We start from the raw sequence: 22,678 nt of genomic DNA on the forward strand, positions 1-22,678 counted from the left end.
CTCAAAAAATCAGTGGAGACATTCTAAAGAACATAAAAAATAAAAATGAAATGAAATTAAACTAAGTGACATTTCAAGACTACAGTGTAGGTGTTACATAGGAGGAGGGCAACAATGGGGTGACCCTGAGAATTAGGCTATGGAAGGAAATAGCCTTTTGCCAGCTGAGCACACGTAATGGGTAACCCAGTATGCAGTCCCCTCTCATGCAATGGAGAGACTTGACTTTAACCTGTCCTCATGAAAGGTTTTAACACACCTAAGGAAAGACTTTCTCCGTCGGAAAGGGAATTGGTCACACACTGATGTTTGGGAATGGTAGCATGGATAGAGTCAGTGAGGCAAAAGCTGGCGGTGGACATGCAAGTACTGTCCAGAGAAAGGTTGTCCTGGCCCCACACACAGCCCTTCTGGTCCAAGAGGAAGACAGGCCTCATGGTGCAAATGGATGCATCAGGTAATTATAAGCTGACCCAATTAAACATCAGCCTTGTTACTTGCTGAGCAACTTTCAATTAAATTGGCTTCCTTGTAGTTTGTCTAGCACAGCGGTTCTCAACCTGTGGGTTGCGACCCCTTTGGGGGTCGAACGACCCTTTCACAGGGGTCGCCTAAGACCATCGGAAAACACATATATAATTACATGTTGTTTTTGTGATTAATCACTATGCTTTAATTATGTTCAATTTGTAACAATGCAAATACATCCTGCATATCAGATATTTACATTACGATTCATAACAGTAGCAAAATTACAGTTATGAAGTAGCAACTAAAATAATTTCATGGTTGGGGGTCACCACAACATGAGGAACTGTATCAAAGGGTTGCAGCATTAGGAAGGTTGAGAACCACTGGTCTAGGACTTGCTGCTGCTGATGTCCATCTCGAAAGAGAAACCTTTTAATGACAATAGTGTTAGTCTGCTGATGATTCCTCAGCCTCCCTCACACACTGACAGGAGAAGAGTTTCAGCTCTGAGGCTGAATCCCCAGCCTGTTCTCCGGTGCTTTCACCACGTAAAGGAACCATCTGCCAGTCTTCCCTGCGACACTGGCCTCCCGGGGACCTGCTCCACGAGTGTCAGCAATCAGCACTCATTTTACTAATGATGTGAATGATGTAGTTTCAATAAAACACATGATGGCCTGGCTGGTGTGGCTCAGTGGATGAGCATCGACCTATGAACCAGGAGGTCACAGTTAGATTTTCCGGTCAGGGCACATTCCTGGGTTTCAGGCTTGATCCCCAGTAGGGGACATGCAGGAGGAAGCGGTGGTGGGGAAGATTACTGATTATCTCACTCCCACCCCCAACAGTGAGGCAAGCTTCAGCACTTTAGAATATGCCCTCCTATCTCCCCAGGGACTTGTAGACCTTCACAGAAGGTCTCCCGCTTGTGACCAGGCCATGCAAGTCCCTGGGCATCCTTCATCGCGGCTGCACTTGATACTTGGGTCACTTAGGAGAAGTCCACACCTGAGACAGTCAACTCCTACTTAGCTTATGCTGCCACCAACTCAGTACTAAAGAAACAAAACCTTCCCATCTCCTATTGGAGCTTTGTTTTAATGCCAAAAATAAAACCATGAGAGGGTAACACCTTTTCCTTGCTTCATCTTTTCTCATCTAAATTAAGATAATGTTCTAAGGTTGAGTATTGAATGTTAATTATTTTAAAGGATGTAAAGTGTCCCTTAAAAGATGACTTACCGGAATGCTAACATTTCCAAGTTCTTTGGAATTACACATTTCAACAGGGAAGGAGTGTGAGGAAGCTCTTGGTTTTATCTGAATCTGGAAGTGATGGAATGAAATCATCAAAGAAAGGGCCTCTCAGTTATGAGTACAATCTCTTCCCTCCATGGATAAGCTGAGGTTCACAGGTGTTCATTTACTTCCCCCGGAGAGTCAGCAGCAGACTGGGAGGAAAGACCAGTGCTCTTTCTACTTCCTCACTGAAATACTGGGCTGTAAATGAAGGTCTTCATTTGACTCTTATGAGGATCCTGGGCAACAGAAGAGCACTCCATAGCTCCCTGCCTGTTTTCCTCACTTTGCTTCAATTCACAGTCTCCTCCACTACACTCATACCCCAAATTGGACCTGGGCTATAATATGCATATGTTCATAAATAAATATGGGCAGCCACCCCATTTTCTTCCACTCTTCTCCCAACCATTGGCTAGCACCACACCGCTGGGCTCCAGCACCGCTCTTGGTCTCAATCAGCCTGAGCTGGTTGCTGCTTCTAAGAGTCCTGCTATATCCAGAGAGCACTCTTCTGCTCTTTCTGGAAATACCACCACTTCTGCTAGGAATCACTGTCATGCCTGCTGGGGACTGCAGTCATGTCTGTTGGAGATCATTATTCTATCTGTTGGGAACCATACTCATGTCTACTAGGTACTGTTGTCCCATCAGCTGGGGACCATAGTCATGTCTGCTGGATACTAGTGCCAATCTGCTGAGTACCCTCTGATGCTTTGGATCCTGTGAGATTCCAAAGCTGTGCAGCATCTTGAAGTGCAGTTTGATAGACTGACTCTTTCCTGGTTAGGTGGTGTATATATATTTCAGGAAGTTGTGGTGGTGCCAAAGCAACACTGCCTTATAACACCCAAAAGCTTCAATGAGTTTTTAATGAAACAGCTCTGTTCGTAATTTACTTACTAGTATAACCCCACCTCTATAGGGGGTTTGACAATGAATTATTGGGAAGCTGGGCCAGGAGACAGAGCTAAGAGCTGGGCACCAATCTATATTCAGAATCTCTACTTGTGAAGTTTTATTACTGGGTCAAGTTCACATTCATCTTACCTTAGGGTAAATTTCCTCCAAATAGGCTTATTTATGGGGTAGCTACTGCTACGGCTGTCATTTATTGGGTACCTACTACATTCTAGGCCCTGTGCCAAGAGCTAATTTTACCTCACTTAATTCTTACCAAAGTCCATATTTTTTATTATGTTTCTATTTTACAAATGAGGAGTTGGAGGCTTGGGGCGGATACATGACTTTTCCAAGACCACACTGCTAAGATTTAAACCCAAACCTGTGGAATTCTTACTCTTACCTATCCCATGTGCTTGGCTCTGGCTAAATCCCAGAGGTGGGGAGAGACAGGATTCCACGTAGGCCCCTTCATGTGCAGCTAAGGAGTCCCATGGATGCCAGCACTGGTGTGGTGGGAGGAGGGGGACGAGGCAGAGGGAAGAGGAGAGAGGATCTTTGGCAGAGTCGAGTGCTGTGCAGGAGAGTCTAGGATGAGGTCCCAGTGGAAAGACTGACTAGAGATTTCCTAAAGATACCTTTTAATCTGAAGATATTAACACCACAACTTCAGTTTCCTGAGCTGTAAACTTGGGTCTTAGTTTCACCATACTTGTGGGTGGGGATGGAGACTTTCTCACTAGGCATGTTTAAATTATTAGTTGTGGAGTCACTCAGATAGCTTCAAGTGATGGATGCTGGAGGTGAGGATGCTGGGGCAAGAGAAGCACAGGCATCCACAGCCCTGGGGAGTGGGGGGCTGTCTCAGTAAGAAGCCCTGGGGCTTCATAAGCATCTTAGCTTCAACCTGTGGTTGGAATTTGCCCTCAAAGAAGAAAACAAAGCACTTTCAGGAGCCCATTGGCCATTGTAGAAGTCAGAAATTGGTCGCTCATCTCCCTCAGTTTTTGTCTCTACAGTTTTACTATGATTTCCTGTTCCTGCACACTGGCTCCTCTCTCTGTCATATTCCAACTTCATGAGAGAATCAGTTGGCTGCTTAGTCCCATGCTACTTCATACAGTGCTGCTATTGGTAAGAGTTTTATTACCAGGCTTCTTCAGAGGCTGCTGATCTGTGCTTAGCATATAGATGGCGCTTTTCATAATAGGTTCCAATCCCTGGTCCAGTCAGTGGCAGGAACTTGTCCAGCTGTTTTGTTTAGAAAGAGGGGAAGCAGGCATTTAAGCTTTTCTTAGTTTCCTTTCTTTCCACATACCATTATTATGTCAAATACCCAAGTACCACTAATAGAAAGTAATAAATTTGTATTAGTGCTATCTGATTTGTGTCTGGTTTCGGTCAATATAATTACTGTTTTCTTTATAGAAGCAGAATCACATTTCAGTACCTTTCATATTCTACATTAAGTGACTTGCTCTGATATGTAGAAGGTCTTAGAGAAGCATCTAATTCCAGAGGTAGAAATAGAAATAGAGCTCAAAGTCAGATATTTCTTCATTTAGTTCTCCTTGTGACTTGGGGTTGTGGGGAACAGGAACCCCTTTGTACAGAGCTCTGGGGAATCTGTGATGGCTCATTCGCAAAATCTAACTAAGTTTGGTGTAGTCATCATTACTCAAGACATCACCTCTCAGTTCTTGTCCCATTTTTAGCTCTCTTTCTGCCTCTGGGCTTTGTGGGTAGCTTCTTCAGTAAAATAGTTTTTGATTTAAAATAGTCAATAAACGGAATAAACTGAAGCAATGATTTTCCTTCCCTCTTGCAATTGTTCCCCAATGTCCACTCTCCCCTTCCTTCCCCTTCATAGCTGAGCATATTGCCTCCATCTGGGGACTGTATTTCCCAGCCGACTTGGCAGCTATGGTGGCCGCCCTAGGAGTTCTAGATAATGAGATGTAAGTTGAATGGGTTTCTGCAACTTCCAGGTTATATCTTTTCATAGCTGCTGTGTTGTGCTGCCACCTAGCCACCTGGAAGGTTATTAGCTGACAGCCATCTTTGGGAATTGCCTCAGCTGAAAAGAGCTGACTCATCCAAGGCCATGCCCCCTTCCTGGAGTAGCTTGAGGCTGGTCAAGGGACACAAGGCCCAAATTCAAATCCCAACTCTAAGGGCCATGTCTTCATCAGTGTTCCCCAAAAGGTCAGTTGAGACCTTAAGACTATCCTGTGGCTTACCTTCTCCCTCTGCCCAGTTAGGCTTCCTCCCCCTTCTTCTCCAACCCCCACAGGTGATGATCTCAGGAGTACTCCCTAAGGAACCTCCTACACACTAATACACACCACAGAGTCTGTTTCCTAGGAAACTAACCCTGTAACACATCTTTAAAGGAAAGCTATTTGCCCACCTCTCTGCTTACCTTTCTACAGGTTGGAACACAAGGAGGGTGGTGGTTGTTAAGCCGAGATTTCAGGATCCCCAAAAGACCACCAGGGAGCGCCGTGTCCCATGCAAAAGCAGATAGAGTCTTTATTTGAGCTATCTCGGCTCCCCGACCACACTCGCTGACGCAGCAGCAAGCGGCAGAGAGAGAGCTAGCTCTGTGGGAAGAGGGGTTTTTATAGGGGGATTGGAGTAAGGGGAGGAGAGAGGACTGTGGGCCCTGCTGATTGGCCAGGTGCCAGTCGGGGTCTTGTTACACAGGATGTGGTTGTGTCTATGGCGCGCACTTCCCTTGATCATCATTGGTTAGTTTAAAGAGCAGAGGCTTGGGCTTCTGGGAAGAAGCTCCTTGCCGAGCACATGGCTGATGGCTGCTGCCTAAATATGGAGGATCCGGGATAAGATGGAGGGCGTAGCCCTTGCCCTCTCAGTGGTGAGCCAGCTTTGAACATATGGATAAGGAGAATGACTGCAGAGCAACAAGATAGAAAGTAAAGGGTGTCCCAAAATTCACGCAAGATTTGAATTTTGTGTGAGCATTAACAACAACAACAAAAAATAAAAGCCTAATTTTAGTTGGTTTATTGAATCAGATTCTAATATCTGTTGCCTTTTGATTTCAATCCCTTCAATTTGATAAGCATTACCAAGTACCAATTATAGCCCAGGAGCAGGGACAATGAAGACCAATGAAGACCACGGCTTTGCGTATGTGCCAGCAAATCTGTGGAGGCCATTTACCCAATGTGCTATTCCATACATAACCCTATACTGTATACTTTATGACTCAATAAAAAATTTACAATTTTTAATTATAAACCTGTGTTTTCTATCAAAATTACTTCTTGCGTGAATTTTGGGACACCCTTTACTTGGGTCAGTGGATGACTTCATGGATCAAGCTCCCCATGAATCCTGGACCACTGACCATCTGCATACTTCTAATCTGTTATAAGAGAGATTGTTCAAATTTGTTTTATTTGAGCTATTCTATTTTGGGGTCTATATATTAGAGGAACTTACCCTAGGAGTTAGGGAAAATGATCTATTCCTGTCAGATAATTTAGAACCTTGTAGACTGCTGTAAGGATTCTGGATTTTATCTTAAGGGCAATTGGTCTTTGCTGCATCTTTAGGCATCATTTATTTTGTTTGTCTAAAGAAAGAACTGAGGACAAGAACTGAGTTTCTTCACCCTTACAGCAGAATTGCCTTGACATAATAGGAATACATCTCTTACATTTAGTTAGAATGACTCAATTAGCCTGGCTAGTGTTGCTCAGTGGTTAAGCACTGACACATGAACCAAGAGGTCACTGGTTCGATTCCTGGTCAGGACACATGCCTGGGTTGAGGGCTCAATCCCCAGTAGAGGGCATGCAGGAGGAAAAATTAGAATGACTCAATTAAAAATTTTTTTTGCATTATCCTCACAAAATATGAAGTTGTAGATTTAAAACTAATAAAGGCAGAATAAGAAGTTCATGCATTTTCTTTGGAATTTTCTTTGAACTACTGTTCTTTTGAGTCTCTCTTCACTGGAAGTGGATTTGATTTTTCACTCCAATCTGGCAACCATGCAGAATTTGAGTGGAAAATAGGATTAGAACTGAAAATTCCTTGCAGGAAGGAATGATTAGTGACTCTCTATATACAAACAAAGAACAGTAATTAGAGTCACAAGGACTTGAAAGGTTAATGCTTTAAAAACTTCTCTATAATATGCATAACCACATTACCTTTTTGGTTTAGACAGCAAACTAAATTCATATGTTTTCTTGGGGAAAATAAAAGCAACAGCACCTTAGCAAAATTCCCTGTCAAATTGTTTTCTGAAAATCATGTCGTAAACAGTTTCCCACTCTGGTTCTCTACACATCTCTTGGCAATTTGTTTGTTTTGGACACACACGCATGATTATTCAGCTAGGTGGTCTAGGTTGGAATTTCACTTATTGCTATCCAAATAAAACACTCCTTTTCCAGAAATCAGCAGACTCTGTACTAACTGTTCTTTCAGAGCCTGGATGAGACTATGCTGGGATTCAGAGCCTTCTCACAAGTACTTCCTACAGCCTTTTCCTCTCAAAGCCCTTGAGAAGCAGGACCTTCTCTACAGTGCCTCAGATTGCAAAGCAATCCCACATCCGCCAGCTTTGCAACCTCTCAACCACTTCCCATCAGTTCTCGTTGGTGTCTCTCCCAAGGTGCTGTAAAATGAAACCAGAGTTCTAGTCAATTAGCTCAGTGGACAGAGTGTCGGACTGCAGGTTTGATTCTGGTCAAAGGCAAGTACCTCAGTTGGAGGATCCTCCCCGGCCCAGGCCCTAGATGGGATGTGTGCAGGAGGCAACCAACTGATGTGTTTCTCTCATATTAATATTTCTCTCTGTCTTTCCCTCTCTCTTCCACTCTAAAAATCAATGGAAAAATATCCTCAGGTGAGGATTAAAAAAGAAAGAAAGAAAGGAAGGAAGGAAGGAAGGAAGGAAGGAAGGAAGGAAGGAAGGAAGGAAGGAAGAAAGAAAGAAAGAAAGAAAGAAAGAAAGAAAGAAAGAAAGAAAGAAAGAAAGAAAGAAAGAAAGGGAAAGAAAGAAACCAGAGTATGGCTTTCTCTTCTGTCTTCAAGTCCAGGACAGGCTAGTTTTCTATTAAAATACATGTATCACACTTACTTAAGTTTCCTCCCTCAGAACAGTGGTCCTCAAACAGGGTTAATTCCCCCTCCCCCCTGCCACACACAGACACCCTTCCCCCATCCAGGAGTGTCCTGGCAATGTCTGCAGATATTTCTGGTTGTTACAACTGAGGGATGCTACTGGCATCTACTGAGTAGAGGCCAGGAATGCTGCTGAACATCCTGCAATACATAGAATAGCCTCACAACAAAGAATTATCTGGCCCCTGCCCAGCTGGTGTGGCTCAGTGGTTGAGCATTGACCTATGAACCAAGAAGTCACAGTTTGATTTCCAGTCAGGGCATATGCCCAGGTTGCAGGATTGATCCCCAGTGCAGGGCATGCAGGAGGCAGCTGATCCATGATTCTCTCTCATCATTGGTGTTTCTGTCTCTCTCTCCTTCTCCCTTCCTCTCTGAAATAAATAAAAAACTATATTAAAAAAAAAGAATTATCTGGCCCCAAATGTCAATTGTGCTGATGTCAAGGAACCCTGTTTCAGTGAGATATAAAATTATTTTCCAAATTACTTGTCTATCATGTACTTTGGATTTTATTCAGGAGCAGTATTTGGAAACAGAATTTGCCCCCTTAGATTATAGTTGCCATATTTAGGAAGTAAAAATACAGGAAGCTGAGTTAGATTTTTGGTTTTTACTTATATGAAAAAAATCATCTGTTATTCATATGAAATTCAAATTAACCTGGGCATCTTGTATTTATCTGGCAGCCCCACCTTAGATGGAGACATTTGCCTTAATTTTTCACTGCTGGAACTGCTTTTATGTCTTTATTTAAAGCACAGATTTTAATTAAAAGATGCTCACTGGTTTAAAAAATCTTTTATGTTAACGTGGTATGTAAACAAGCTAATCATCTTTCAGAAAGACTATATTACTATGAGCACAGCCTGAGATTATCTTTAGTTTCTTCTTTGAAAAGTCTATTAATCTGATTTTTGTTAACATTGATGTGATATAATAAACATTTTTATGCTCTTATGCTCTGATAGGAATGGTCCACATTTATTCTGGACCTAGGCCCAATTTGTCCTAAGATTTTACCCCAAATATACAAATCAGGGTCTTTCAATTTCTTTTTTTGTAGGAGCATCTACTACTTTCTTCACCCTTAAAATACAACTAAGTAGTTATTATTTGAGAAGAATATAAATAATCTGTACTAATAATTACTATATAATAAAAGCCTAATATGCTAAGTGTCTGACCATTCATCCAACTGTTCCACCAGTTGCTATGATGCACACTGACCACCAGGGGTCAGACACCCCGACTCATAGGTTAGCTTGCTGCTGGGGTCCGGCTGATTGGGACTGGGTGAGACAGGCTGGACACGCCCTGGAGCCCTCCCATGGTCCCTCCCATGGTCCCTCTTCTGCCCTGAAACCGGCTCTCTGACATCCCCCAAGGTGTCCTGGATAGAGAGGGTACAGGCCAGGCCGAGGGACCCCACCGGTGCATACATCGGTGCACCAGGCCTCTAGTCTCAGATAAAATCCAATATACCATTCACATCACCAGAAGAAAAGTGACAACAAGACCCAAACTATAATATTTGTTTTTCATAAAAATAAATGCTATGTCAACATGAGCTGAAGTTGGAAGACTTGAATTCTGGTTGAGGTTCTGCCACTGGCTCACTCTGAGCTTCTCATCAATTCTCTGAGCTTCAGTTTCACTCACAGACAAGGTGGGCCCCTGAAGCAGATGGGCCTCAAGAACTGTGTCAATTGACAGGATTCTAGTATTGAGGCTGAACTTGACTGAGAACCAGGACCTGGGTAGCTGCTGAGTCCTACAGAACGGGCATACATAGTGGGCAGCAGAGGAATGTCTGCTTCTTAGAGGAAGCTAACCTTGAACACTAGCTACCTGACTTCATGGTACATGCAAGGATGCCCCGGCACTAAGCTCAGCTTTTGGTGATTCGGGACAGCATGGAGGATCTCCTTGCAAGGTTGCAGATGCACCAGTGGTAAATGACACTAAGTATTACTTAAGAAGGAAGACATTCATACTATTTTCTGGACTTTCTGTTTAGTAGCATTGAGGCACTAAAATAAGTATTCACACAAGAAAAAACTACTACTGTTTAATTTAGTCTTTTTAGACCATGTTATTATATATGTCTATGAAATGCATAAGAAAAAATAAGCTTAATGACTGCCTATTAGTATCCAGTCCCAATATGGTCAAGTCTGGGTCTGTGCATGTCTATGGGCTGTGGAGCTATGAATAAGGATGAACACCTCCTGGGTTTCATATTGTTGTTCATTGGGCATCATCCATTCTCCTTCCTTATCTGATCCTCCTGGGACTTCGATGTCCTTGGTCTCATATTCTGGAATGTAAGCTCCATGACAGAAGGCGTTTTTGCCTGTTTTGTTTATTTGTGAACCCAGAAGAGTGCCTGGCACATAGTTGGTGCCCAGTAAACATTTCCTGAATGAATGACTGGCATGCCTCCTTCATTCCAAGCCAGCTTTGCAACTGTAGTTAGAATCCTTCCTCAGCCATTTCCACTTCAGACATTTTCTCTGTGGAACATGCCAGCAGGGTGGTGTTGAGCTCCAGTGGAGGAACAGTTTCCAATCTGACTGTGACGGATAAGAGAATCCGAGGGGAGAGGTCAAGCTCCAAAAAGAACTAGAGCAGAGGAGAGTTGACCAAGCTGGGAAATGAAACCTCCTTGTATTTTATAGCTGTAACAACAAAAGAGGAGTTTCCACGTTCCTTTTCTGGAAACTATTATTTTTCAGGAAAATGAAAATGTATACAAAACCCTTCACTTAAAAAACAATGCCACAAAGTATAAACGTGTAAATAGTGTTCCAGGTTACAAACAAGCTTAACATGTACCATCTCTCTGGATTCTTGCAGCTCTGCACCAGCCAGGCAGAAGGGGGATCGGTGCCCCTCTTTATATAAAACAGGACTCTGAAGCTCAGGGAGTGGAAGTGAACCCCTCAGGCCAACACACGACAGAACCTGGCCCAGACTACAACTCACCAGAATTCACATCTAGTGCCCCTCCTTCCTAGCCAGGCTCTCTTTACCAAGTTGAAGATGCTTTGTGGTTTAGGAATATTAGAATATACTAAAGATGACTTAATTTAATCACAATATGGCATGTCTGATAAAGTAAAATTTAAAGAATAGTTAATTCAGATAACTGCCAATTTACTAATTACATTACCCTTTATACTTATTTTTATCACATATGGAACCACAAGCTGCTAAGCTTTAAGAAATCCATAATGTATTACTTTATGCCAATATAGAAAAAGCTGGAGAATATTACATTAACAAGGAAGGTATTCATACTATTTTCTGAATTTTCTGTTTAGTGGTAGTGAGGCACTAAGATAAATGTTCACACAAGGAGCTAAGAAAAACAACAAGGAAACTCACTGGAATTCTGTTGCACCAAAATATATCTAGGGCAACTTTCCCACATGAACTTTGTCTAATTACTGTCATTTCTGAGTTATCATTATTATCCTAATTTTTAATTGATATTACTTTTTATTTACCACAGACCTAAAATGCTCCAAGTTGCAGCTTTGCCCCAGTGGGTAAACACTTCTCTCATATTTCATCTACTTGTTTATCTCTAGATTTTTCTGAATTTCTGTATCAAATCCACAGGCCATTGAGAAAGGGAAACGCCAGCAGGTGAGAAGCAAAAAGGGTCCAACCTAGTGTCCTGCCAAGGCCTCGCCTGCATGATGTGTCCGGCAGGATCCCAGACCTGTGCTTGAGAATGAACATGATGAATTACACCATGTCACCAACATTTGAAAGCATTAGCTCCAAGGTATAGAATCCTGATTTCCCCAGGCCAGTCAAATGCAGTGCTGATCCCTAAAACTTTTCCATTTTCTCAATTTGAAGAGAAAACCAAAACCTTAAGGCAACCCTGAACAACACTTCAGAAGACCTAACTCCAACTTCAGCTCAGCCACTGTAGTTAGGGTTCCTTGTGGAAGCTACCTGCTGTGGGTAGAAAGTGAGAAAGCTAAGCTGGAAGGCTTTCAAAGCCCTTTAAAAGAGTTGTCCTTTTTAGTTTCCTTTATTTTTGCCTCTCTGGCTGTGATTCAATTATGCCACATTAGGGGAGCCCCAAGTATGAATGGCCTGTCCTCCTACTTCCCATCACATATCTCCCTGTACTCAGCTGCACTTTCAACTTTTAAATAAACAGACTTGAAGAGAAATGTTCAAAACCCACAATATATGAAGAACTCCAAAATCTCTCACCAATCTGTTTCTGATTATAAACACCAGATGCTATAGAGGAAGATTAACCATGCAGACAACTTGCATGTAAATTATATGTAATGGCAAGAAAGGGGTCCTGAGGGATACAGGATTTCATTTTGAACTGGGCTGAGGCATCTGCTTCTGCCCCCAAAGGGAGTAGTTTAGAGTTGCTTTAGGTTGCTTACATGTTCATTGTTTTTTTTCTTTTCTTTTCGAGGGAATTGCATTTGTTATCCATTTTTCCTTCTTTGGAAGAACTTCTTTTGTGTCTGGGTTGTAGATATCAGAGTGCCATGGGCAGCTGCTTGACCTCGTATTTGGTGAGAAATGGTTGGAGAGCTTATTCAATCAGGGCAATAGTTGACAGGGCAAATCCCTAGCAAACAGCATGGTGTGATCTGTACCCTAACCCTTCACAAAGCTCTTCAGGTCCAAAATATTCCCTTCTCTTTTTCTCTCTCCCTATTTCTTCTCTTGGTCTCATCTCCTACCCCTTTGACACCTGTCTTGCTCCATCTCTCCTTTCCCTAACTATTGTCCCAATGTTTCAGGCATTTATAAAGGTGTAAGAAATAATATAACAAACATTCATTCCTACTATTCAGTTGTTTGTTACAACAAATTATTGAAGCCTCTTCTCTATCTCTCTCCTGAAAATTCCACTCTTCATTCTCCATCCCAGGAATTAACCACAATATTGAACTTGCAGCTCATTCACCTGTTACAGGCTATAATACAAAGTGCTAAAAAACAAACAAACTTGCTCTTACTGAAAAATTACATTCCCTGGTTTTATGATAAGAATCAGGGCATTTAATTAAATTTATAAAGATAAATATGAAATAAAAGTTTGCAATGAACTTTCATTGAAATAATAGTTCTTCTACCTACCTCCTGGGCAGGGGTACGTACCAGTTAGGCTTCCCCATTGTGTGCAGAAGTCTTTTTCTGAATCTGTATGCATTTAATGCTCTTTTGTTTAGTTCTCAGGCATTCCTTTTTTCTCTTTCTGGAGTTTCTCAACTGTCCTATGTTTTCCTCCTGACTCATTACAGGACTCACCCCAGTGACATTTACTGCTTGGACAATTTATTCTTCAATATAAAATGTTCTCTCTGCTCTGCACCAAGCGATTATAGTTCACTTTTTCGGCACCCTTTCTATTTAAATGACTTGGTAAAAAAGGATGAAGACCATTCACATTAGGAAGGCGCATGAGGTCATCCAGAGGGGTGCTTCCCCACCCTCCTGGGTCAGGATGACTGGTAAACACAGCCGAGGGCATAGCCCTTGGGCCTCTGTTCCTCTTTGGGAAATGCTAATGGTTTAGGGGCAGCAGAGTCATCCTTAGCACCTGGGCCTCCCCTGACATCCGTTGAGGGGATGTCAATCCCTGATGCCAGGACTGGGAGAGACCTCTGCTCCCATCAGGTCCAGCAGATGTGCCTTGAAGGAGGTGCCCTTGATGTGAAGGTCTAGTCTCAGGTGCACATCTATGTCAGGCAGCTACTGAAGGCAGTAGTGCCTGTTGTGCAGCCACCAAGTGTAAGTCCAATATTAGATGCTGGAGAGTTTGCTATTTTAATATTAATGACAGTTAACAAAACCAAATAGAATGCATAGTATGGTATAAAATATGAGAGTAAAAGATGTCTAATCAATGACTCAAAGTTCAAAGAATGTTGAAAGTAGGATTATAATACTAGCTTGTGCAAATAATATTATTTTCCAAATTAGTATTTTTTCCTTGTTATAATATGATTTATTTTATTTACACCTTTGGTAAATAGTTAACTTTGAGAATGCCTATGAAGTAAGTACGATTTAGTGTAAAAAGTATAGACCAGTGATGGTGAACCTATGACACCTCTGACACGCGAACTCATTTTTTTGGTTGATTTTTCTTTGTTAAATGGCATTTAAATATATATATTAAAAATACCCAAAATATAAGTCTTTGTTTTACTATGGTTGCAAATATAAAAAAATTTATAGAGGAACCAAGATGGCGGCGATATAGGCAGACGCGTCCCAGGTCGTGTCCCGGAGCAAATGGAATGAGCAGCTGAAACTAGTAACACCCACACCGAATTGGCGAAATTGCTCAGCTGGTGAGAGGGTTTGCAGCCGGGAAGAGCAGAACTCCCCTGGAAAGCAGATCCAAGCAACAGCAACCTCCTGAGCACCACATCCTCTGCTGAGGAACAGCAGCTGTACGTGAAACCTCGCCCCACCAGCCAGAAGAGCCACCACAGCTGTGAACAGCACCCACCAGAGGAGCTGCTGCCAACTGAAGAGCAGCAGCTACCGCAACCGCCCGAAGAGCAACCACAGACCAAGGAGTCACTGCCACCCAGGGAGCAACCACTGAACGACTCAACATCTAGATATGTCAGTGAGATCAAACATGGGTAGACAAAGAAACCCCCAAAGGAAAGAGAAGGAGGACTCTCCAGAAAAGCAGCTAAGTAATACAGAGGCATGCAACATGACAGATAAAGAATTCAGAATAAGGGTCCTAGAGTGCATAAACCGGATGGAGGAAAAAATCGACAACCTCTTCAAGAAGCAAGAAGAAACAGATGAAAAAATCGATAACATATGGAAGAAGCTAGGAGAAACAGATGAAAAAATCGATAACATATGGAAGAAGCTAGAAGAAACAGATGAAAAAATCAACAACTTAAGTAAGACCCAAGAAGAAATGAAGAGTGATATAGCTGCAATGAAAAACTCCATTGAAAGTATCAACAGTAGACTAGGAGAAGCGGAGGACCGAATTAGTGAATTAGAAGACAAGGAAGCAAAACACACCCAAAATGTACTGCAATTGGAGAAAAAAATTAAAAGACAGGAGGAGAGCCTAAGGGAGCTCTGGGACAACATGAAACGAAACAACATACGAATAATAGGAGTACCAGAACAACAGAAGGATGAACAAGGATTAGAAAACCTACTTGAAGAAATAATATCAGAAAACTTTCCTGAGGTGGGGAAGAAAAAAGTCACACAAGCCCAGAGAGTCCCAAACAAGGTGAACCCGAAAAGACCCACACCAAGACACATCATAATCACCATGGCAAATGTTCAGGACAAAGAGAGAATCTTACAGGCTGCAAGAGAGAGACGGAAAGTTACATACAAGGGATCTCCTATTAGACTGTCAAATGATTTCTCAACAGAAACACATCAGGCCAGAAAAGAATGGACTGAAATTTACAAAGTGATGCAAAGCAAAGGACTGAATCCAAGAATACTCTATCCAGCAAGGCTATCATTCAAACTTGAAGGGGAAATAAGAAGCTTCACAGACAAAAAAAGGCTAAGGGAGTTTGTCACCACCAAGCCAGCAATGCAAGGAATGCTAAAGGGACTGGTATAAAAAGAAGAAATAAAAAGCTCAGAAAGAAAACAGCCACACACACACACACAAAGAAATGGCTACAAACAAGTACCTTTCAATAATAACTTTAAACGTAAACTGACTAAATGCTCCAAACAAAAGACATCGAGTGGCTGAATGGATAAAAAAACATGACCCATACATCTGCTGTCTACAAGAAACCCACCTCATTAGAAGGGACTCACACAGACTGGAAGTGAAAGGATGGAAAAATATCTTTCAGGCAAATGGAAAGGAAAAGAAAGCTGGGGTAGCAATACTTATATCGGACAAAATAGACCTCAAAGTGAAGGCCTTAACAAGAGATAAGGAAGGCCACTTCATAATACTAAAGGGATCAATACAACAAGAAGATATAACCCTGGTAAACATATATGCACCCAATGTAGGAGCACCCAAATTCATAAAAAAACTCCTGGAAAATATCAAAGGAGAGATCGACAACAATACAATCATAGTAGGGGACTTTAATACACCATTGACAGCACTGGATAAGTCCTATAGACAAACAATCAGCAAAGATACAGCAATCCTAAATGACTCACTAGATCAGATGGACTTAATAGACATCTTCAGAACACTTCACCCCAAAGCCAGGGAATATACGTTCTTCTCAGGTGCTCATGGTACATCTTCAAAAATAGACCACATATTGGGTCACAAGCAAAGTATCCCCAAATTCAAGAAGATTGAAATCATAAAAAGCATCTTCGCAGACCACGATGGCATAATACTAGAAATAAACTACAATAAAAACAACCCAAAATACTCAAACACCTGGAAGCTGAATAGCATGCTATTAAATATTGATTGGGTTACCAATGAGATCAAAGAAGAAATTAAAAACATCCTGGAAACTAATGACAATGAAGACACAACAATCCAAAACCTATGGGACACAATGAAAGCAGTCCTGAGAGGGAAGTTTATAGCTCTACAGGCCTATCTCAAAAAACAAGAAAAAATGGTAGTAAATCATCTAACTCTACAACTCAAAGAATTAGAAAGAGAGCAACAAGAAAACCCCAGAGTGAGCAGAAGGAAGGAGATAATAAAGATGAGAGCAGAAATAAATGACATAGAGACCAAAAAAACAATACAGAAAATCAATGAAACCAAGAGCTGGTTCTTTGAAAGGATAAACAAGATTGACAAACTTCTAGCCAGACTCACCAAGAAGCAGAGAGAGAGGACCCAAATAAATAAAATCAGAAACGATAGAGGCGAAATAACAACAGACCCCACAGAAATACAAATGATTATTAAAAAATACTATGGACAGCTCTACTCCAACAAACTAGACAACATGGAGGAAATGGACAAATTCCTAGAAAAATACAACATTCCAAAACTCAATCAGGAAGAATCTAAAAATCTCAACAGGCCAATAACTATGGAAGAAATTGAAGCAGTCATCAAAAAGCTTCCATCAAACAAAAGCCCAGGACCAGACGGCTTCACAGGGGAGTTTTACCAAACATTCAAGGAAGAACTAAAACCTATCCTCCTCAGACTACTACAAAAAATTCAAGAGGAAGGAACACTTCCAAGCTCATTCTATGAAGCCAGCATCACCCTAATACCAAAACCAGGTAAAGACAACACAATGAAAGAGAATTACAGGCCAATATCCCTCATGAACATAGATGCCAAAATCCTCAACAAAATCTTAGCAAATCGGATCCAGCAGTACATCAGAAAGATCATACACCATGACCAAGTAGGATTTATCCCAGGGATGCAAGGATGGTACAATATCCGCAAATCAATAAACGTGATACATCACATAAACAAATTGAAAGAAAAAAACCACATGGTCATATCAATTGATGCAGAAAAAGCATTTGACAAAATTCAACACCCATTTTTGATAAAAACTCTCAGCAAGGTGGGAGTAGAAGGATCATACCTCAACATAATAAAAGCCATATATGACAGGCCCACAGCCAACATCATACTCAATGGACAAAAACTAACACCATTTCCCCTAAGAACAGGAACAAGACAGGGATGCCCCCTCTCACCACTCCTGTTCAACATAGTACTGGAAGTGTTAGCCATTGCAATTCGGCAAGAAGAAGAAATAAAAGGCATCCAAATTGGAAAAGAGGAAGTAAAACTGTCCTTATTTGCAGACGACATGATATTATACATACAAAACCCTAGAGATTCCATCAAAAAGCTACTAGACTTAATACATGAATTTGGCAATGTAGCAGGATACAAAATTAACCCCAAGAAATCTGAGGCATTTCTATACACCAATAGTGAACTTTCAGAAAGAGAGATTATAAAAACAATCCCGTTTACCATTGCACCAAAAAAATTAAGCTACCTAGGAATAAACTTAACTAAAGAGGTAAAAGACCTCTACTCAGAAAACTACAGGACGTTGAAAAAAGATATAGAGGAAGACATAAACAGATGGAAGAACATACCGTGTTCATGGATTGGTAGAATCAACATCATTAAAATGTCCATACTACCCAAAGCAATCTATAAATTCAACGCACTTCCCATTAAAATACCAACGGCATACTTCAGAGATCTAGAACGAACTCTCCAAAAATTCATCTGGAATAAAAAAAGACCCCGAATAGCTGCAGCAATCCTGAAAAAGAACAAAGTAGGTGGGATCTCAATACCAGATATCAAGTTGTATTACAAAGCCACTGTTCTCAAAACTGCCTGGTACTGGCACAAGAATAGGCATATAGATCAATGGAATAGAATAGAGACCCCAGAAATCGGCCCGAACCAATATGCTCAATTAATATTTGACAAAGGAGGCAAGAACATACAATGGAGCCAAGATAGTCTCTTCAATAAATGGTGCTGGGAAAATTGGACAGATATATGCAAGAAAATGAAACTAGACCACCAACTTACACCATACACAAAAATAAACTCAAAATGGATAAAGGACTTAAATGTACGACAGGAAACCATAAAAATTCTAGAAGAATCCAAAGGCAACAAAATCTCAGACATATGCCGAAGCAATTTCTTCACTGATACAGCTCCTAGGGCACTTGAAACTAAAGAAAAAATGAACAAATGGGACTACATCAAAATAAAAAGCTTCTGCACAGCAAAAGAAACCATCAACAAAACAACGAGAAAACCCACTGTGTGGGAAAACATATTTGCCAATGACATATCTGATAAGGGCCTAATCTCCAAAATTTATAGGGAACTCATACAACTTAACAAAAGAAAGATAAACAATCCAATCAAAAAATGGGCAAAGGACCTAAATAGACACCTTTCAAAAGAGGACATCCAGAAAGCCAAGAGACATATGAAAACATGCTCAAAGTCACTAATCATCCGAGAGATGCAAATCAAAACAGCAATGAGGTACCATCTCACACCTGTCAGACTGGCTATCATCAACAAATCAACAAATGACAAGTGCTGGAGAGGATGTGGAGAAAAAGGAACACTTGTGCACTGCTGGTGGGAATGCAGACTGGTGCAGCCACTATGGAAGACAGTATGGAGTTTCCTTAAAAAACTGAAAATGGAACTCCCATTTGACCCTGTGATCCCACTTCTAGGAATATATCCCAAGAAACCAGAAACACCAATCAGAAAGGATATATGCACCCCTATGTTCATAGCAGCACAATTCACCATAGCTAAGATCTGGAAACAGCCTAAGTGCCCATCAGTAGATGAATGGATTAGAAAACTGTGGTACATCTACACGATGGAATACTATGCTGCTGTAAAAAGGAAGGAACTCTTACCATTTGCAACGGCATGGATGGAACTGGAGAGCATTATGCTAAGTGAAATAAGCCAGTCAATAAAGGAAAAATACCACATGATCTCACTCATTCATGGACAATAGAGACCATTATAAACTTTTGAACAATAATAGATACAGAGGCAGAACTGCCTCAAACAGATTGTCAAACTGCAGCGGGAAGGCCGGGGAGGGTTGGGGGGCAAGAGGTAGGGGGGTAAGAGATCAACTAAAGGACTTGTATGCATGCATATAAGCATAACCAATGGACATAAGATACTGGGGGATAGGGGAGGCTAGGGGACTGTCTAGGGCGGGGGGATAAAATGGATACATATGTAATACCCTTTGTAATACTTTAAGCAATAAAAAAAAAAAAAGACAACAACAGACAGAATTCAGAAGACAGAACCTACGCGGAACCTGGAGATGGAGGAGCTTCGCTGGAGAGAACATGGCAAGGGATCCTGGACTGAACCTGACTGCAGAGGTTGGCAAGAGGGCCTGACTAGAATCTGGTGACTGAACCTGGCTGGAGAACCTAGCAAGAGAACATGGACACAGAACCTCTCTGGAGATCGAGACCAGAACTTGGCTGGAGATCCTGGCTAGGCTGCTGATCAACTGAACGCTGTCTCCGTGTCATTCCTTCTTCGCTGACTCCATCCACACCTTTGGGGACCCCTGGACCCACTGGGGTTGGACCCCGGCAGCTCCCCTGGGAATTTCAGTTACTAACGCCATCTAATCACCACCAGGAACACATTCTCAAAGAGGTGGCTTTGGTCTGCTCCTTGGTATTTCCCAGTCACACTTAGAGCTACTTCTCTTCAACAGGGTCTTGGGTCCCCTTGAATCACCTTCTGTTTCTCTACTCTCTCAGGGTCATTGCGGTTGGATGCAGATGAGTAAATTTTATTATATTCTTTAAAAAGAGTAAAAGAAATATCCTGGAATATATTAGCAAAATGAATGTAAAGTTTTCTCCCCATTCCAGAAATAAACAAAACCTTGCTTAGCCTACCTGAAAAAAAAAAAAAATTTATATATGTGACATGGCACCAGAGTTAAGTTAGGGTTTTTCAAAATGCTGACACGCTGAGCTCAAAAGGTTCGCCATCACTTGTATAGACTTTGGAGACAAACAGAACTGGGTAAAAAATAAAATAAAATAAAAATCTTCATGTAATGACTTTTCGGGATAAAATATTTACTCTTGGTGCCTCCAAGCCCAAATTCCTTAGGGTGGCTACATAGGACTCTGACTATGTGGTCTTATTTCTCATCATTATTTATTGCTCACTTTGCCCTCTTGAATGTTGAAACCACATATACTATTTCTCTGCCCCATGGATTTACTGAAGCTATTATGTCTGCCGAGAACTCCTCCCCCGGTCAGCTGCCTGCAGGGAGCTTACCTGACACTGCTTCATTTCCAAGCCCTCTGCAGATGGGTGAATGAATTATCCTTCCTCCATATCTCATAACACCCTGAACTTACCCCACCAGCATGAACTACATGGAATGGATGTCATATTATTTTCTTTAATAAACCATTCAGTAACTACATCATACTTATCTTGGTATCACTAGTGCCAGCATTTAGTAAACTCAATAAATGCTTGTTAAACTGAAAGAGATAGAAATGTAAAATGAGTATAATACTATCCCTAGAGTTGTTGTGAGGAGGAATCCAATAATTCTATTGCTAATTCTGTTACCCAAACTTTTCCTAAGGTATTTTTCAAATATAAAAACAAATACAAAGTACATGCAAAAAATATATATATTGACAGTCACCTCTAGATGTCGTTTTTGTACTCATAACATTTTTCCATAGAAAAGTATGTTCAATACATTCAACAGAATTGGGACTACGCTTGCCAATTTTAAGACACCATTTGGCTTATGAAATCCAAAAAGAAGAAAGATACTTATGGACCAGATGAGCAGTTTAATTGAGAGTCAACTGGTCTGTGTTAATTTTTATAAACTGTTGGCCATATCTGCAAATACAAATTATCTTTTTTTATGTCTAATGAAGATTATTTATTGCATTACAGATTGAAATTAATGTCTATGCAACCAATTTGTAGGCCTGTGTTATTTTAGAATCCCTTTAAATGCTAAGCAATTTCCCACTCTCTAGAACAGCGGTTCTCAACCTGTGGGTCGCGACCCTTCTGGGGGTCGAACGACTCTTTCACAGGGGTCGCCTAAGACCATCGGAAAACACATATATAATTGCATATTGTTTTTGTGATTAATCACTATGCTTTAATTATGTTCAATTTGTAACAATGAAATTGGGGGTCACCACAACATGAGGAACTGTATAAAAGTGTCGCGGCATTAGGAAGGTTGAGAACCACTGCTCTAGAATGCCTAGAGTTTCTTCTTATTTACCATATATTCAAGAAGTACTTCATTCTTCATGTTTCAAATAATCATTGATGGTTATGAGGAAGACATTCTCCAGATTCCAGCCAATGAGGAATTTACTCTGTAACTCAAGGAAAGTCAAGAAACAACATCTTCCTTCCTCTGAAGAGGATGTTTATGCCAATACATCCAAAGATTACCTAGCAATTCCTTGGGTGCTCTAGGAGCATGTGCACATATACTTAATATTCCTAGTCAATGTGACACTTGAATTAAGCTAATTTATTCAGTGCAAATATGACCTTGAATTATAGAGTAATATTTTAATATTGTGCTAAAGATTCAAATTATCTTAAAAATAAATGTAAAAAGACACTGTTTTAAAAACAGGTCCATGTACATAATGAATACATCTACACATAAAAAGATCAGCAAAAATAAAATTTTCAAAATGGAGATCCTCTGGGAATATTTCTTTTGCCTGAAGAAGCTTCTACAACAATTCCTGCCTTGTAAGCCTTCCTCCACCCACCCTTGAACACACATACATGTTCTTGGAGCACCACTCTGGCTATGCTGAGTCACTGTTCCACAGTGGAAAATATACCCAAGAGAATCCCCTCTGGACTTGCCTTGCTCATGCTCCTTTATCCTGTTGGTTTTCAGTATTTAATTAGTCTTGAATGCAAGTTCAAGGTCACTTAATTATCTACTCCAATAAAGAGGGGGAAATGGTGTTTATTGATGTAATAGTCTTATTGTCCCATACTTATGATGGAAATCAGAGGTGTGAAATGGAAGGCTATGTTGACAGAAACAGAAGTATTGGGAAGCAAAGGGATGGATATACCTTTTGGAGACAGGGATCAGCAAAAGAAGGAAGATTCCAAAAGTGGGGGAGAAGATGCAATGGAAAGATAGAACAGACGTCAGTGGAAACCACTGTAAGGAGTGGTAGACATTGTGATGAGAAGCAATGGATGAGTCAGACACTGCAAACTGAATAGGCAATACAAGTGCCGTTTTTTAAATAGTTGAACATGTTTTGTGTCCTTCCCTCCCCT

The 22,678-nt window shown here is 41.0% G+C and overlaps 1 long non-coding RNA gene across 1 annotated transcript in view; it reads left to right on the plus strand.

The window, feature by feature from the left end:
• Positions 1-9,248: 9,248 nt before the first annotated feature.
• The window catches only part of LOC132233480 (uncharacterized), a 37,368-nt gene continuing 23,938 nt past the window's right edge, over positions 9,249-22,678 (plus strand). The window contains exon 1 of the long non-coding RNA XR_009452642.1: positions 9,249-9,298. This is a non-coding gene — a long non-coding RNA (uncharacterized LOC132233480). The remainder of the gene's footprint in view (positions 9,299-22,678) is intronic.

Source organism: Myotis daubentonii, chromosome 4 (assembly GCF_963259705.1).
Source record: "Myotis daubentonii chromosome 4, mMyoDau2.1, whole genome shotgun sequence".
Classification (NCBI taxonomy): Eukaryota; Metazoa; Chordata; class Mammalia; order Chiroptera; family Vespertilionidae; genus Myotis; species Myotis daubentonii.